Genomic DNA, 17,454 nt, shown 5'->3' with positions numbered 1-17,454 from the left:
AAGTAAAGGTGCCACCCAATTACTATAGACTATGTCCTCCCGTATATGAATAAAAAGCTGTGAGAACGGGCACATCCCTTATGCCTACATAGGCATGTCACACACCAGTGCTCTTGGCTCGTAATAACATGCCCTTGAAAAAAAATTAGAAGATGCCTTTCTTTGAAACACCCATTCGGAGAGGCATTTAGCAAGCCAGCCTGCAAGGAATTAAGCTCTTGAGCCTCCTTGATTGGGTGGTAGTATGTAGTATCCGTCTACACAGCAGTGTGCTGTGGCTCTGTGTGTGTACGTATGTATTTGTGTATGTGCTACTCCTAGTAGGTCATCTGTAAAACTGAAAAGGGAAGGTGTTTCTGGGAAGAAACTCACCTGTCTGGGCTGCCCTTCAAGAGTTTGACATTAGGAGGCTGCAGAGATGGCTCAGTGGTTAAGAGCACTGTCTGCTCTTCCAGAGGCCCTGAGTTCAATTCCCAGCAACCACATGGTGGCTCACAACCACCTATACTGGGATCTGATGCCCTCTTTTGGCCTGCAGGTGCACATGCAGATAGAGCACCCATACACATAAAATAAATAAATAAAGATTAAAATTTAAAAAAAGAGTTTGACATTAATTAACGCGTTTAGGAGATGCACTGTTTTTCTTTTTAAATAAAAACATTGTTACATTAATTTATGTATGTTTGTAGGTATGACGTGTGTGCATGTGTGTGTGTGCCTATAGGTCATAAGACAACTTGTGGAAATCAGTTTCCTCTTCCTGCCATGTGGGTTCTGGGATTTTCAGGCTCAGCTCCAAGCTCTTTCATTGCCTGAGCCTTCTTTTTTAGCTTTTTTTCTGTGACAGGGTTTCTCTGTGTAGCCAGAACTCTGCAGACCAGGCTGGCCTTGCACTCAGCGAGATCTACTTGCCTCTGCCTCCCACGTGCTGTGATTAGAAGCGCACACCCCCACTGCCTGGCTTAATTCAGATTAAAAATAAAAATAAAAAAGTAAATAAAATCTTGAGATTTGGTCCTTAAGGAATTTTGCTTCATTGTGGAAAAAAAAAACATTATTGCATCATTCAAAGTTCCCTTTTTGGCCTCTGGCCACTTTCCCTGTCTGTCTCTGGCCACTCTCTTCCCCTATACAGTGCCTTCAGGTATCCCCTGGGCCTTCTGCACACATTCTCTGCTCTGCACCACTCCCCTACTCTGGGAACTTTCCATCATTCTCCGGGGTCTTCCTTTTTAGGTGCACCCAAAGTCCTTTGCTTCTGTCTCTTTCTTGCTACTTGCCACATTTGACTGTCGTTTCTCCTGTGGTTCATAATCACAAATTCTGTGAATGGCACTCTGAGGGACCAGCATCTACAGCCGGTGCTGGCCACTGGATGGGAACAGGTGCCTCCTGGCTGTCCCATGAGTGAATGGAGACAGGCTCAGGTTCCGGCTTTTTCACTGCGTTTCTTTTTCCCTACAGCTGTAAATCCCTATCTATTCTTTGCCTCTCTGCCCAGGAACAATCAGCCAGGTTACAGCGCATCTCCAGTTTCCAGCCCAACCCAGATTGCGTTTCCTCACTGCCAGCAGCCGAGGGAGGCTGTCTTTCACTGCCTTGAGATGTGTCTGAGATTTGGAGCAGGTCTAATGAGCCTTTCCTTAGCTCTTTGTCTGCCTCGACGACGATGCACCGCCTATCAGGAGAATCCATCCAGCTCAAAACACTGAAAGGTCAGGGGAAGCAGGAGGCAAGCAAGGGAGAACATCATCAGTCACTTGGGCATCTATCTGTGCCACCTGCCCCTTGGGTGAGCCTTTTAGCTCAGAGAGCTCTCTGGCAACCATCTGGGGCATTGCAGAAGCAGCCTTTCCAGGAAAGAGATGCGGGGAGGCCATAGCTTACGCCTCCGTTCTCAGCGAAGTTAGCCGGACCCTCCCAGGAAGGCTCTCTCTGCCGCTGGGCCAGCCACGGCTGAGAGCATGGGTGGAGTTCAAGAAAGACCCGAGGGACTGTTGACCAGCTAGTGATGATGAGTGAACTATGATGGCCCATCAAACCCATCGATGATTTTCATCTTCAAGAACATTGACATGCTGTCGCTGTAACCACTGCTGGACTCTGTAAAGATACTGCGCCACTGGCACTGGACTTAGGCCTTGTGCTGGCTCCTAGGCTATCTGTATGATTTAGAAAGAAAGAATGCCCTGGGCTGATACAGGAGGGCACAGTCTTGTGAGGTAGAGGTACCTCCATCTAAAGAGTGCCTTTTGTGCTGGATAAACCCAGCCCTGCTTTGGGGCACCTGTGTTCAGTCCTCTTGCCTTCCGGAGGGAACCATTATGCAGCGCTCAAGGGGCCTCTGGATTTTCCTGAAGGTGCCAGCTGGGTTTGCGGGATCCTGTTGTTTTTCCTCACTCTGCTGCTTGGCTGCCTCTTCAGAACTAATGACTTTTAATATTAAGAACTCTAGGAATTTTGAAACAGAGTGGTGTGGCTAGGGTGTCCCAATTTCTTTCCTAAGTATGTTTATAAGGTCAGGCTTTAATAAAAGGAGAAAGTGAGTCCCAAGCAACTTAGAAGGACTCTGAGTCAGCCTTGGGGAGGGGAAAGGCTCTGGAGTGGAGGTGCTACCTGAAAAATAAATGATGAGTAGATCTTGGGTACAGAGTAAGAGGGGGAGAGGTACACAGGGTATCAGGGTGCTGCACATTTTGGAGAGCTGTAGGTAGTTTGGTGTGTGGGAAGTGGAGAGAAAGAGGGTATGGGGGAACCTGGCTTTATCTCACTAGGGCCCACCTTTTCCAGGAAAGGTGATTGGGGTGTTAGAGATAAATGAATTGCTTCCCTCCCTTGGCAGATTGCAAAGTTCTTTCAACTACAGAAACGGGACCCCTGGGAGTTAGGTAAGAGCTAGAAGAATCATCCCAGTCCCATGTTTGGTAACAGCAATAGGGACTTGCCTTCAACCTCCGAGAGTCGACTAGTGGTAACAGTGTTTGCCCGCATTGTTTTGGGACTCACTTGGACTACTCCAACCAGCTATACGAATGGAGCATAGTATCCGGTACCTGAGTTTTTGCTAGGTGGTCTATGGCTCCCGTGGGGAGCACTGTCAGTTCAAGCAAACATACACATACTCACACTTCCATGTATTATATATACTTCTAGGTGAATCTAAAATGATAGGACTCCTTGAGATTTTATCAGACAACTGTGGTATTGTTCGTCCCCCTGGTATTACAATCAGTAGTCTCATCCAACTGTGACACTTATGGAACCATCATGGCAAGATGTTCCTGAAGTTACAACAGTGGCACTCATGTCTTGGTCTCATTGTACTTAACAGCTGTCTCATTGTACTTAAGGCCCATTTACCAGGAAGAAAACCATGCCTGGTACTAGAAACCTTGCTAACTACCTTGCTAACTATCAGGTCATGGATCTCAGAAGAGACTAGCATAATCCCCAGCCGCATTATAAAGCTCATGCTTATACCCCTTGTTTCTTTCCTACTGCTGCAGTAAAACACCATGAGCAAGACATATTATTTAAAAAAAAAAAGTGTGTGTGGGCGTTAATTAGGCTCACATCCGAAAACCACAAGCAGGGAGCTGAGAGAGGCACGGGTCTTTTGAAGCCTCCAAGTCCACCTCCAGTGACGCAAGGCCACACCTCCTAATCCTTCCCAACCTGGACCACTAACTGTGGACCAAGTATTCAAAAATGAGCTTTGGGGGCCTGTTTACTTTCAAGCCATAACACCCACCGTTAGACACAATGCAAGATCAACAGATCCTAGGGGGGCCAGCACTAACTGACATGTCTTCAATGCAACTCCAGCAGGGAAGAAGTGGTAGAAAGGTTGTAAGAGCCAGAGGACTGGGAGCTATGCTGGAAAACTGTCTCCTAGAAATGGCTGACTGAACAACAGACAAGCCAACACAGACAGGGGAGAATTTCACACGGGCTACCTCTAGACAGAGATCATCAGGCGGCTAATGACTGCTGAGAGAGGGAGAATTTAGACTCTCCCAGGAATGAGCCCCCTAAGTGGTAACCTAATACCAAGCGATTAGCTTTAAAATTACTTACATACAAACAACAAGGCGTGGTGGTGCATGGCGTTTAATCCCAGCACTCAGGGAGGCAGAGGCAGGTGGATCTCTGCGAGTCCAAGGCCAGCCTCGCTGTAAAGGGAAAGCTTGTCTCGAGAACAAAACAAAACAGACTTAGCAGGTTGTATTTATATATCTATATAACCATCTATCTATTGTCTGTCTCCATCAGCGTTCTATTGCTGTGAAAAGACACCATGACCACAGCAACTCTAATAAAGAAAATAATTTAATTGGGCTGGCTTAGAGTTTTAGACACTTAGGCCATTATTGTCACAGCATGAAGCATGGCAGCATGCAGGCAAACATGGTGCTGGGGAAAGAGCTCAGAGTTCTATATTCAGATCTGCAGGCAGCAGAAAGAGAGAGGACCACTGGGCCTAGCTTGGTGTTCTGAAACCTCAACGCCCACCCTCATTGACACACTTCTGCCAACAAAGCCACATATAAGCGAACAAGGCCACACCTCCTAGTTCCTCTCAAGTAGTACCATTCCCTAATAACCATACATTTAAACATATGAGCCTATAGGGACCATTTCTATTCAAACTATCTATCTATCTATCTATCTATCTATCTATCTATCTATCTATCTATCCATCCATCCATCCATCCATCCATCCATCTATCTATCTATAACAAAAACCAAAGAAAGAGCCCATCAATTTACAAGGAAAAGGGAGGGTGGGCATGGAGGGATTTGATGGAAAAAAGGGAAGCTGGAAAATGATATAATATTTTTATTAAAATTTTAGGATAGGTAACTGGATCTTTCCAACTATGTGGGCAACAGAGAGCGGAGAGAACTCTGCAGAGAAAGGATGGAAGAAAAGTGTTAAACTTTTGGACTTTTTCTGTCAAGAGTTCTTAGAAATTAGAACATTTCTCCCCAGTGAGATTATGTATGCAAAGTGGATTTGTAGGTATAACATTCAACAGAAATAGTTCTTATTCTCTATTGTTATTTGATTTTTTTGTGTGTTTGTTTTATTTTTCAATAAAGGATTTCTCTATATAGTCTTGGATGTCCTAGAACTCACTCTGTAGACCAGGCTGGCCTTGAACTCAGAGATCTGCCTGCCTCCGCCTCCCAAGTGCTGGGATTAAAGCAGTGTGCCCCCACCACCTGTCTTGTGAATTGATTTGATCATGAGACTATGGAAACTATAGAATTCTATCTTTGAGAAAGTTTAAATACTTGCTTCAGGGTTGAATGCATTCTATTTTTGCAGAGAAGGTTTCAATTAATATTTTCAGAAATTGCTCACAGCAACAATCTCAACATTCATCAAATAGTAATCCTCTTTAAAGCAAAAGAACACAGAAGCATCACACGGACACTTAATGGCTGCGGATTTTACAGGGCAGCCCACCCCAGACATTGGATGAAGAGACCTAACCAATCTTATCTTCTTGTGGGAGGCATCGCATCCAGAATAGACCAAAGACTTGCCGTGAGAGAATCATTAAAAATCTTTCCTCTCCTGTGGAGTGCCTTTCCATTTAGAAGATTCCAGAACAGTTAATAGAATCACGAAGCATGGGCCGTTCAGGGAGTCTCACGTCTGTGTGTGGTTTGGATTTGCTCTGAACATGCAATGACTTGGTTAGCATTTGGGAGCTTGTCTGGAGGCAGCTTATTTGCACCTTGCTTTTGTTACAGTCTTGGAGCAGCTCCAGGGATGTGGGAATGGCAGAATTTGTCCAGCACTGAGAGTTTCCTGTGGATTAATGTCCTTTTGCTCCAAGGAGGCTTAAGAATTGCATTGCTTTATACAAGGAAAAACAAGGACATTTAGTCATTTCTTTGCCCTCTTTGTTGAGCACCTATTATGTGTCAGTTCTGGGCTTAGACTAGATAGATGAATAAAAAGGAGTCATTGGGATTGTGGAGATGGCCTGATCGGTAAAATGCTTGCCACAAAGTGTGGCGACCTGAGTTTGGGATCCCTTGCACCAATCTAAAAAAAAGCAGGGCACAGCATGTGTTTGTAATCCCAGCACTGGGGAGAAGATAGGACGGTACTCAGGCTCACTGGCCAACTATTCTAGCTCATTTTATGAACACCAGGTAAAAGACACCCCTGTCAATCTCTGGCCTCCACACTCATATATATGAACAAGCAATATACATACACATGATTGCATATATACACATACAGTATACACACACACACACGCACACACACACGCACACACACACGGTCTTTACTCAATAGCGGTCGTAGTCAGGTCTCAGTTGACAAGGCTGTAGGCTGTCACACGCCGGTAAGTCAGCTGCAGTTTGGTTTATTGTGGCTCACAGTGTGTGTGCTGAACTACAAAGACCCAGGCATGAAAACACTCAGGCTTTATCCAGATGACAGCAGAAAAGGCAAGGAAGTCTTCGCCCAAGAGATCTTTAAGCCTTGCAGTGGAAGCAGGAGAAGGTGGAGAAGTTACGAACAGCATTTTGTGGCTGGAGAGATGGCTCAGTGGATAAGAACATGGGCTGCTCTTCCTAGAGGTCCTGTGTTGGATTCCCAGCAACCACACGGTGGCTCACAACCATCTATACTGTAATCTGATGCCCTCTTCTGGCATGCGGGTGTACATGCAGATAGAGCACTCATATATAAAATTAATTAATTAATTGATTGATTGATTGATTAATAAAAAGAATGGCATTTTGGGTAGGAAAACAGGTGGCTTGCCTAGGGAAGTGTGGGTCGATGTGTGAAACAGGTAGGGAGAGGAGGGTAACAGATGGGTACAGCAAAAACAGGGAAAAGTCTGGAATGGCATCCACGGGCGTGCGGCCCTCCCAGGAAGGTGACAAGCTCCAATCTGTCTTTTAAAGAGTGCCAGTAGCTTTGCAGCCTGACTTGGGGAGGATAGGGAGGGCGGGGAAATGGGAACGTGTGTGGGGGGAGGGGCTGGGCTACTCAATGACCCAGAGCCCGTGAGCTGCAAAGCTTCCGTGGTCTGCATCTACTTCCTTCATTTCCAGAGATGGCCAGTCAGAACCTTGGCCACGGGGCAACGGTGCAATTGTCTTAGAGCAGAGAACCCTTCCATTGCTTAATCAGGGAGCCCAGGGGCATGCGCACATGTGCATCCAGGATTCAAAGACGTATCCTCACTTGCCTGCTCATGTCCCAGTGCTCCGTCGGCCACACCCCAGGGCTAGAAAGAGTCTTAGTCACTAAGTGGGCACAGCTCATCTGGTCCCAGTGTCCCGAGCCCTGTGGCAGTTGTGGGTTGGCTGGTGGTTTTAGGGTTGGCTATCAACCCCTGCCTGGCGCCTGCCGTGTCTTCAGGGCCGGCCAGGAGGCAGGATTCCGACCCTGATGTAATGCTGGCCTTCAGGACGGCTGCGGGGTGGTGGGAATCGCCGTGCAAGGCGAAGTTTCCACTGGCCGCTTGCCACCGTTCCTAGCGCACGCCGACACCCCACCCTAGGCAGGATGCCCTGCCCTGCAGAGCGGTTGGGAGTGATAAATACGTTTGTTTTTGCATTCGAACCTTTCCTGGCATAGGGCAAAAAGCATCGGCAGCTGCTTGGCCTTGCCTCGAGGCCAGCTCCAGCTTTCACTCGGTCTGGGCCCCCGATAATGATTACACTGATTTGCTGGACCCCAGGCGTCCAAGGGCGGGAGGGGGTGAAGTGGGGGTGGGGCATGAGTCGAGGTGCCGAGATGAAGGGCTCCCCAGCTGCTTATCAACATCAAAGGCTCGTTAATCACACCGCCCCCACGGAACCAAAGCCCTGTTTCATGCCGCAGGCCTCACGTTGGCACTGTGCCCCGTGTATTGCCACCCCTGAGCCAGAGGAGGCTCAGGTACTCCTAAAGGCCTTCGGAAGTTGAACACCTAGCAGGTGGAAACACGCTTGCTTTACACACAAACACAAACACACACACACACACACACACACACACACACACACACACCGTGCCGCCAGGCCTAGCCAGGAGGAGAGACAGCGGCCTCAGAGGCTTCTGTACCCTCCACCCTCCAGCTGCAGCCCTATTAGGACAGCCGTTGGCAAGGGCAGGTAGAACAGAGATGACCCAGGTGATACAAGGGCCAGGGCACCACTCACTGGCTGTTTTGCAGGGCAGCTGGCTCCAGAGCCGCCAATGTCCTTGTGCAGCCTAACAATGGACAGCTATTTGCCAGACACCTCAGTGTAGTCAGGTGTGGTGCTTGCTGTAGGAACAGGAGACTTGTTTGAAGTTAGGCTCCACGGTACAGCAATAACTGAAGAGTTTGTCTGGTGGATAGCGTGGTGGTTTCTGAGGATCAAGAAACCGAGGCATTAAAAACCATGTCACTCTTCGTTGTCTTCACCTGGGAAAATACATCATGCTCTGGTGGATGACAGAACAACAGCCCCCCCCCCCTTAGTTCTGTTAAAAAGGCTGGGGGGGGGGTGAGCCTGGGGGCGCCGAGGCTAGGCCGAGTCAAGCAGGACAGCACTGAAGTTCGGTGTTTGGTTTGCAGGCCCGGCAAGATGGCTCAGCAGGGGAAGGCCCCCACCCTGCCGGCCTGAGAGCCGGAGACATCAGGACAACCCCCAGAGCTCATGTAAGAACTGAGTTCAGTCATTCCCCGAGCTTCACATAGGTGCTTCACACACTCGTTATGTGTGCACAGGCACAGCACAATAATAAAGTTTAAAATGTTTTATTTGGCAGCAGGGGTGGGAGGGCGGAGGAGGGGCAAGCTCTTTGCCTTCCCTAAGCTCAGCTCAGCACAGCCGTGGCCAAGCTCGTAAGGCAAATGGAAGAACTGATGCCTGAGACCGTCAGCTTGACTGGACTGTGAAGGGCTGGGGAGGTCTGTAGAGCACACTTCCCCGGAGTGTTCGTGAGGGTGCTTCCAGAGGGGACTTACCGAGGGTGAGCTGCCTTGAAAGTCTAGGCCTCCAGGAGAAGGAGAAGAGAAGCCAGTGACTGGAAGCATTCGCTCTTCTCTTCCGCCAGACTGTCACGCGTGAGCTACTGTGCTCTATCTACCACACCCCTCCTCAAGTTACTTTTCACAGGTTTTTGTCTGGAGAGACTAATGCGCTCAGGTGAATGCGTTGAGAAAATATCCAGTAACGTAAGTCGTCCCAGAGTAAGCATCTGGAGGTAACAATATGGTAGACATGGCGTACACAGCATGGAAATAGAGGCGCGTGCGAAGTGCCACACAACTCAGGAGTAACTTCTTGAGGAAATCAGGGAAGGCTTCACAGAAGAGGCATGCTTTAGCTAGGCAGTGAAGAATAGTTAGGAGTTCTTCAGGGAGAAAAAACAAAAACAAACAGATGGAGGCATGTGTTTTGTACGGCGCCATAGCTTATACGAAGACAGAAAGGTCATGCTCCAATCTAGGAACCACAGGAGCTGTTTAAAGAAAACATTTGCCTAAAGGATACAAATTGCGGCTCTGGTAGCGTCTTAAAGTGAGGGTCTATCAAAGATATTATTCAAATTGATAGCTGTGGTGGTCTGTATGAGAATGTTTAGGCTCATATGGTTGAATACTTGGTACCCAGCTGGTGGACGGGTCTGGAAGGATTAGGAGGTGTGGCCTTGGTGGAGGAGGTGTGTCACTGAGGATGGGCCTGGAGATTTCAAAAGGCTCCTGCCATTCCCAGTGTACCTGTCAGCCTCCTCCTTGTCGTCCTCAGATGCTGGCTCTCAGCTGCTCCTTCCGTCATGCCTTTGCTCAGCTGTCATGGACTCTGAACATATAAGGCCAAACAAACTCTTTCTTTTTAAGTTGTGTTGGTGGTGGTGTTTTATCACAGCATGTTGGTATAATGTTCTTTTGAAATGTATACATCTTACCCTTGTTCATTCAAATGCTGATTTCTCCCCTGCCCCCACTCTCTGGTTTCAATCCGGATATTGCATTGTGATACTTATTCTAAGCATCCTGTCTCAACTTTGTGTAAACAGGACAAAATAAAGCAGCTAGTCACAATGTTGAGCAGTGGGAGGAGCCAGAGGACAGGAAATGAGTGGGAGGAGAAAGGGTGAGAGGAGAGAGCTAGGAGAGCAGAGCTGGAGGATAGATCTTGAAACGACGTGGAGAGATGGAATAGCCCTAATATATCACTAAAAGCAAGTATAATGTGGGAAATCTAAATGTTAGGAAACTATGAGGGCTTGGAGGTTTAGGATGGAGTAACTATTGCCCAGCATTGTGTTCTAGGTTAATTAAATAAACCCAGTCTCTGTGTGGTGATTTGGTTATATAGCTGTTTAGGATTAACGGCAGCTTTACTAGAAGATAATTATTAGTAAATATTAATTGTCACTAACAACAACAGCAATAGAAAAGTGACTCACACACTGATCATTGATAAAACAGGAAGGTGTTGGGGGTGGTCCGGTGCTCTATGTATTCAAATTCGGAATTCTGGGCCCTGGTTTCAGTCCAGACAAAGGAACTGTCACATACATTGATCAAAGTTGTGTGAACTTTGCACCCCAGTTATCTCTGATTGGTTAATAAAAAAGCTGGGAGGCCTTATAGCTGGGCAGAAGAGAAAAAGGCAGAACTTCGCAAGCAACTCAGGGCACATGTCTGGGAAATAGCAAGATTAGCATAGAGGATTAGTATAAATGGATATTTTCCCAATTATGGGAAAATAATAAGCTTAAATCTTATTAATAAATCTTATAAGTCTCTGTCTCATTTATTTGGGAGCTAGATTAGGTGATATTTAAAAAAGCCCTTCAAAATATAACATATCCTTCTAGTAAGGTGATATGAACTTAAGAACATCAATAGACTGGTGAGCAGAAATGCTGAGAAGAGGGCTGTAGTTCAGTGGCAAAGGTCTTCAGCATTCCCATGGCCCTGGATTTGATTCCTCCAACTCCACACACGCATAAAATAAGCAAGCAAGCAAACAAACAGAAGCAGAAAACAATTTGCCATTAGGTGTAAAACATGGTCAATATCCTCGGGGTAATAGTTTATAACTCCAAGCATCCAAATCTCTTCTCTTGTTCACTAGTCTACAATTTGTCTGTAACCCATTCAGACTCTGTCTGTTCTTCAGCTGCTGCCCCTTCCCTGACATCCAACACTTGCAGGAACATTTGTGCACACACAGAGAACTCAGTCTTCTTCCTTCCCTGGCCTGTACTGGCAGAAGGGCTTCCCAGAACCCACTTGCCTCTCCTGTCCTATCTTACCGGTGTGTTTGATGCCATGAGAGTGGCCTGAGAAAGAGACTGGGCAGCTGTTTCTTCAGCCACGCCCTGCGGTGTGCCATCGACAACTGCCATCGCTGGGCTCCACAGCAACCCCTCCTCACCCTGCCTCATCAGCAGGAGAGCTGTATTATGGGCTCAGCCGTGTCCCCTGAAATCCCTATGCTGAAGTTCTAGCAGAAGGTGACTTTGATAAGAGGGTCTTCGCAGACGTCTTTCATAAAGATGAGGCTGTTCTCCAGTCTGACTGACAGCCTTCATAAAGGGAAGACAAGGGCATGGGTGGACGTGCAGAAAGGACCTCAGACTGATGCTGGGAGTTTGCTGTCACAAACCAAGTAGCTACCCCAGCTAGAAGAGGACCCCTGCCCCAGCATCTTCAGCAGCCCTGACTTCACACTGTGAACGCCAGAGCTGTGTATATGTGCATGCATGCATGCATGTTTGCATGTGTGTGCTAGAGCATGCATGTCTGTGTGTGTACATGCCATAGCATGTGAGTGGAGGTGAGAGCGCAACTTTATCAGTCCTTCACCTTGAGTGAGTTGGTCTCCAATGTTTGCTGCTGTCTGTATAAGCCAAGCGATGTGGCCCTTGAGCTCCTGGACATTCATCTCACCGTAGGAGGGGCATTGGTGTCACAAGTGTGACCGGTGCCTGGCTTTGTATGTGTTCCCGTGATTTGAACCCAGATCCTCACTTGTGCTCAGCAAGAGTTAAGACCCACGGAGCCATGTCTGTCCAGCCCTAGCATGTTCTGTGCAGACGGCGCTGTGCCAGAGGAAAAGATGGTAGCGGGGAACATGTGCCACTTAACTGGCGTTCTACCCGCTGGCCAGACTCTTAAATGTCAAGAGTTGAGACACCCAGCGGTCTGGGTGACTTCCCGGGCACACCGGGCCCTCAGGCTCCCGTCTGCGGGCTAGGCTTTCATCCGTGTGGGGTCTTTACAGCAAACTGGGAGGAGCAGAACTGGGCTTCGCTAGACACTCCCGCCTGTGTGTGTCTTATCAGAAGGGCCTGTGTACGGAGCAGCATCACACCCCAACAGCCCTTGCGAGCTGGAAACACAAGTGTCTCTTTATCCCAACGGCCCCTTCCACTCTCCTCCACGCCAGCGTCTAAACAAAGGTCAGCCTGTGTTCTTTGGCCGGCTTTCCAGATTTCTCCTTGGACCGGCACCATGAAAAGACCTCTTCTTAGCCTAAGAGTCTTATTTATCTTCTCCACTCAAGACAAGACACATCAGCGATTGTGACCCGCGGTGACAGAGCGACACTGGAACAAGGTCCTGTTAACGATAGGTGTCCCGTCTGCTCGTTCCTCGGCGTTGAACGGCCAGCAGCTGTTCTTGTGAATGTTGATGGCACTCACACACTTAAACGCCGGTTCAAGGCAGGCATGAGGATGAGGGCGCGCGCTTGTAATTCCACACCCCCAGAGGCTGAGGCAGGAGGATGATGAGCTCAAGGCGAGCCCGGGCTACATATGAAGTCAACCACATACCAGATTTTGTATTAAAAATAATAATAATAAAAACAAGGGCTAGAGAAGTGATTCTTTGGTTAAAAGCACTTGTTACTCTGCCAGAGGACCCGGGTTCAATACCCAGCACCCATGTGGTGGCTTGTAATGTATGTTACATACATAATGTATGGAACACCTTGAGCACCAGGCAGGCACATGGTGTACACATGCAGGCAGAATCCCCAAACACAGGAAATAAAAACAATGAAAACAAAGCAGACTAAAACAAAAAGAGGTTGGTACAATGGCTGAGTGGGAAAAGACCCTTGCCAGCAAGCCTGAGCTCAATCCTGGAACCCACATGATGGAATGAGAGAGCTGACTTGTACAAATTGTCCTCTGACCTCCATATGTGTATCGTGGCACAAGTGTACACACACACACACACACACACACACACACACAAGTAAAATATTTGAAAAGATAAATGTCTTTTTAATATGTTCTTTTCCAGTACTTTCTTCCCACAGAATGTGTATCAAGCAGCTGGATTTGTGGTGGTTTCAGAATCCCAACAGCAGCTTAATAAAGTCTATAATGCTAAATTTCTCTCACCCCGTGACTGGCAGAAAAACCAACTTTTGCCTACAGCAGGCGATTTTGCCTTTCCACCTGGGGGGACCATTTTGCAACTGTCTTCGAAAAGTCCGAGGTAACCAGTTAATCTGACCTTCTTTGAAGGTGGAATCGATGATGTGTAGAGAATTCGAAAGTGGGGACTGGGGAGATGGCTCAGCTCGTAATGGCTAGGCTTACAACCAAAACCATCAGAGAATACAGAAAGTTCTGGGTCCTCCCCAAGATGAAAGCTTCTGCCTTCCAGAGGCTCCTGAACTAAGTGTCCCGTGTGCTTGGTGAGGGAGCAGGGACCACACCAGTCTCTTCGGGTTTCGCTTTCTGTGGCAGCTGCAGCAATGAGCTAATGAGAGGCCAAAATCTGAAGCCAAGATCTAGCAGCACTGGCTGGGCCTTCCGGAGGCTGATAGGGACCCCCCCTAGGGCCCCTTCGTCTCCAGGTGGGTGCCAGCGACTCCATGAGCCTTGCTTGCAGTGTGTCTGCCTGCACGTGGCCCTCTCCTCTGGGTTTCTCTTTGAACTTCCCTCTTTTGTTTTGAGACAAGGTCTCCTGTGTCTCAGGCTCTCCTTGAGATACAGCTGTGTAGAGACAAGGATGACCTGGAACTTCTGGTGGTCCCACCTCCATTCCCCGGGTGCTAGAATTACAGGTGTGTACCACCAGGCACCCAAGGCTCTGTGTGAGCTACGGAAACACTCTACCCAAGACCTGTCCTTCTCCAGTCCCCACTTTTCTCTCCTCTTACAGGGACACAATCATAAGGTGACCTAGAGTAAGCTCATCTTAACTGCAATCCAGTGTGTGCGTGTGTGTGTGAGTGTGAGTGTGAGTGTGTGTGTGTGTGTGTGTGTGTGTGTGTGTGTGTGTGTGTGCTGGCATCAAACCCGGGACCTTGTGCAGATAAAATACACGCTTTACCCACCTAGCTACACATCAGCCCTTTATCTGTATGCAGTTACCTTTGTAAAGACTAGTTTTCCAGCTAAGGTACCTGTCACAGCATGCCAGCTAGAAGGATTTCAACATACCTTCCACCTTGGTGTGGAGGAGGGGTGCCATTCAATCCAGCAACACAGAGACAACAATCCACAGTATTTTGAAATTGAAGAGGAGTTCAGACCCATGGAACAGCCAAGTCCCATCCCTGCTCCCTCCTTACCTGGGCTGTCTACCTTCAGTATCTGCTCCCTTTACCAACTAGTGGCGCAGACAGGGTCTTCACCAGTAGCTCTGTGTGAGGATCACGCGAGTTCAGCCGTGGGAGGCACAGTGCCTGACATGGAGCCAGCTGCAGTAATGCCACATGACCTCTCTATAGTCTCTGCACATGTTCAGTTAGCCTCACAGGTGAGAGGAAGGGCCAGGTGGGACGCTTGATGGGAGAAAAAAAAAAACAAAAAAAAACCCACGACATTTTCATGCGGTGCAGATGAAGAATGAATGCTTATGTTTAGTTGTGTTTGCGCTGTTACGTGGCCCTGTGGCTTCTTATATAAACACTCAGAATGAGACCTTCTGTTTGAGCAAGGCTTCCCGTTTTATGGATGCTCATAAAATCCTGGAGAAACTGGCGGGCTGGGTATTGATGACCCTGTTTTGGAGATAAGAAAACCAAGGCAAAGGTTAAGGGATTGGCGTTAAATCAGCTAGTGCCTATGGGCACCATGTGTTCTTTTAAGCAACAGTGGATATGGGGGGAAGGGGAGCTTCTAGACAGCCCTCTGAAGCTTATTTTTATCTGGCAGAGACCTTTGCCAATAGCTCATAACTGTACTTTGTGTGTGTGTGTGTTTTCCTGTGTGTCTGTGCAAACATATGTGTCTATATGCTAGGTTTCATCTGCAGCCTAGGGCCTGGTGACTGCATTTGAAGGACATTGCTGGGAAAGCCACACTTTCCCAGTGACTGGAGAGTCACTCCGAGTGTCCATTAGAGCCATTAGTTAGCACAAGGGGTACCAGAAAGAACTGAGATGGACAAATGTGGACTATCCACAAACACTGAAGGTGCCTCTGCCTTAGAACTGAGGCTGAGCTGGAGCTGGCCCATCGGCTTCCCCTTCGGGGAGGTGTGAAAGCCAACGGCTCTTTTCCCTCTCATGCCCTGACAAGTGCCAGCCATGCGTGCTGAGCTGCTGCTGCTGCTGGGTACCATCATCTTTCAGTAGATTCTGCATGCCTGGCCAGGTGTGTGAGCTGTGACCTCTGTGAACTTACATCACCAGGCAGTATGGCATTTATCTGTGCGTGTGTGACTGCTTGCATATGTGACAGACTTCTGAAGGAGACCTGTCTTCATGCTCACACCAGTGAAATTGTTGGGGGAGGCAATGGCTCCCATGTCAATTGGAAATCACCATTATCTATCAAAAATCACCGGACAAGCATGAATGGCCAAACTGACTTGTGTCAACACCCGAGTTTGAAGAGGTAATGGGAGAAGAAAAAGGCAATGGTTCCAACAATGGTAATCAGGCCTTTTCTCTTGCCAGTTTGAAAATATTAGATTTGGATTCTACTTATTGCTAAAATGGAGGTGCTGCTGACCCAGGAGTGATGAGGAGGTGTGGAGGGTCAGGAAAGTAAGTGATGAGAGGAGCAGACATATGCACAGAAGCAGGATAGAGACCGTAGGGCTCTCAGGATGACAATGTGAGGGAGCAAGGGCCAGGCAGCAGGAAGCTACCTCAACTCCAGTTCCTTGGGACTGTCTGTGTAATCTTTCTGCCCTAGAGTTCTGAGACACGCCCCAGTATCCACACACTGACTGACTCACTGTAGTTAAAATGCTGTCAGTTACTTTAACCAAAGCACCCAACGCAGTTCAACAGCACGCTGAAAGGTGTATTAATACCTCTCAAGATGGTTTGAGTGTCTGTAGGCTTCGTTGGTTTCCATTTCCTCCAACCTCATGACCATACATCACAATCACAAACAGGCATATAGGGGACACAGCACATTGTTCATTCTCAGTAACACCTCCACATAGCACCCCTTCACTCCCAGATCTCTTAGCACTCCATCGTAATTAATTTTAAAGGAGATTTTCTCATACCAAACAAATCAGTGATAGAAAGAATGGTGTGTGATTTTTTTTTTTTTTTTGCATAAGGTCTTCACTAGAGCTCAGTCATTACCAACACCTTGCCTTTGAACTTCCAGAACTATACAGAAAAACAAAACAAAACACGTCTTTTCCTATTTACCAGTCTTGGTTATTTTCTTATAACAGAAAACAGACTTCATTCAAATGGACAGATCATGGAAGGTTAACTCGTGATGAGGGCACCGGATACTTACTGGATGTCTTTCCTGGGTAGCCTGATTGAGTACAGAGCATTTATTCTGAGCAGAGAGAGATTCAGGTCAAGTGTTGATTCTGTCTCTCCTCTGAAGCCCTTGGATGTTAACTTTCCCTAACATGAACAAATGTTTGCTTATTCTCTCCAGATAGGGCAACCACAAAGGACCAAGGACTGGGTCGACCCAAATCTAGATCTCTGAAGAAAGGTCTCACTTCAGCAATTGTTAACTCTTTTATATCCTTGCTGAGGGGATCTTTTGAGCCTCAGGAGCCCCACTCCCCTGAGGGAAAGTTTGTGAGACCGAGTGTGGGTAATCTCGGTGGCCTGACTTCAAGATGTCATCAGCCATGCAATGCATGAGGTGCAGTTCCGTAACATCAGTCATTTAATCATCACCAAAATGGGGAAAGTGGACTAAATGTTCAGGCCTCTTGTACCTCGATTGGGACAGTTTCTGTAACTGACAAAACAATGGAAACAATTTTAAACCCTCAGAGAGGTCAACATGCAGCAGTTGGGATATGCAGGCAACTGTATTTCAGTTTCACGGATGAAAAATACTTCAGGAAAAATGGTTTATTTTCTTGAGTAGAAATTTTATTGACTTAAAAGTGTGAGCAGGGCCTGTGGGCATATAGAGGCTAAGACAGAAGAATCATGAGTTTAAGGCTGGTCTGAGCTATATGTAGAGTGAGCTATAAGCCAACCTGGGATTCACAGAGAGAAAGAGATCCTGCCTCAAAA

This window comes from Meriones unguiculatus, chromosome 8, assembly GCF_030254825.1.
Source record: "Meriones unguiculatus strain TT.TT164.6M chromosome 8, Bangor_MerUng_6.1, whole genome shotgun sequence".
Classification (NCBI taxonomy): domain Eukaryota; kingdom Metazoa; phylum Chordata; class Mammalia; order Rodentia; family Muridae; genus Meriones; species Meriones unguiculatus.
The sequence above is the reverse complement of the archived record's forward strand: the minus strand, read 5'-3'. Positions refer to the sequence as shown.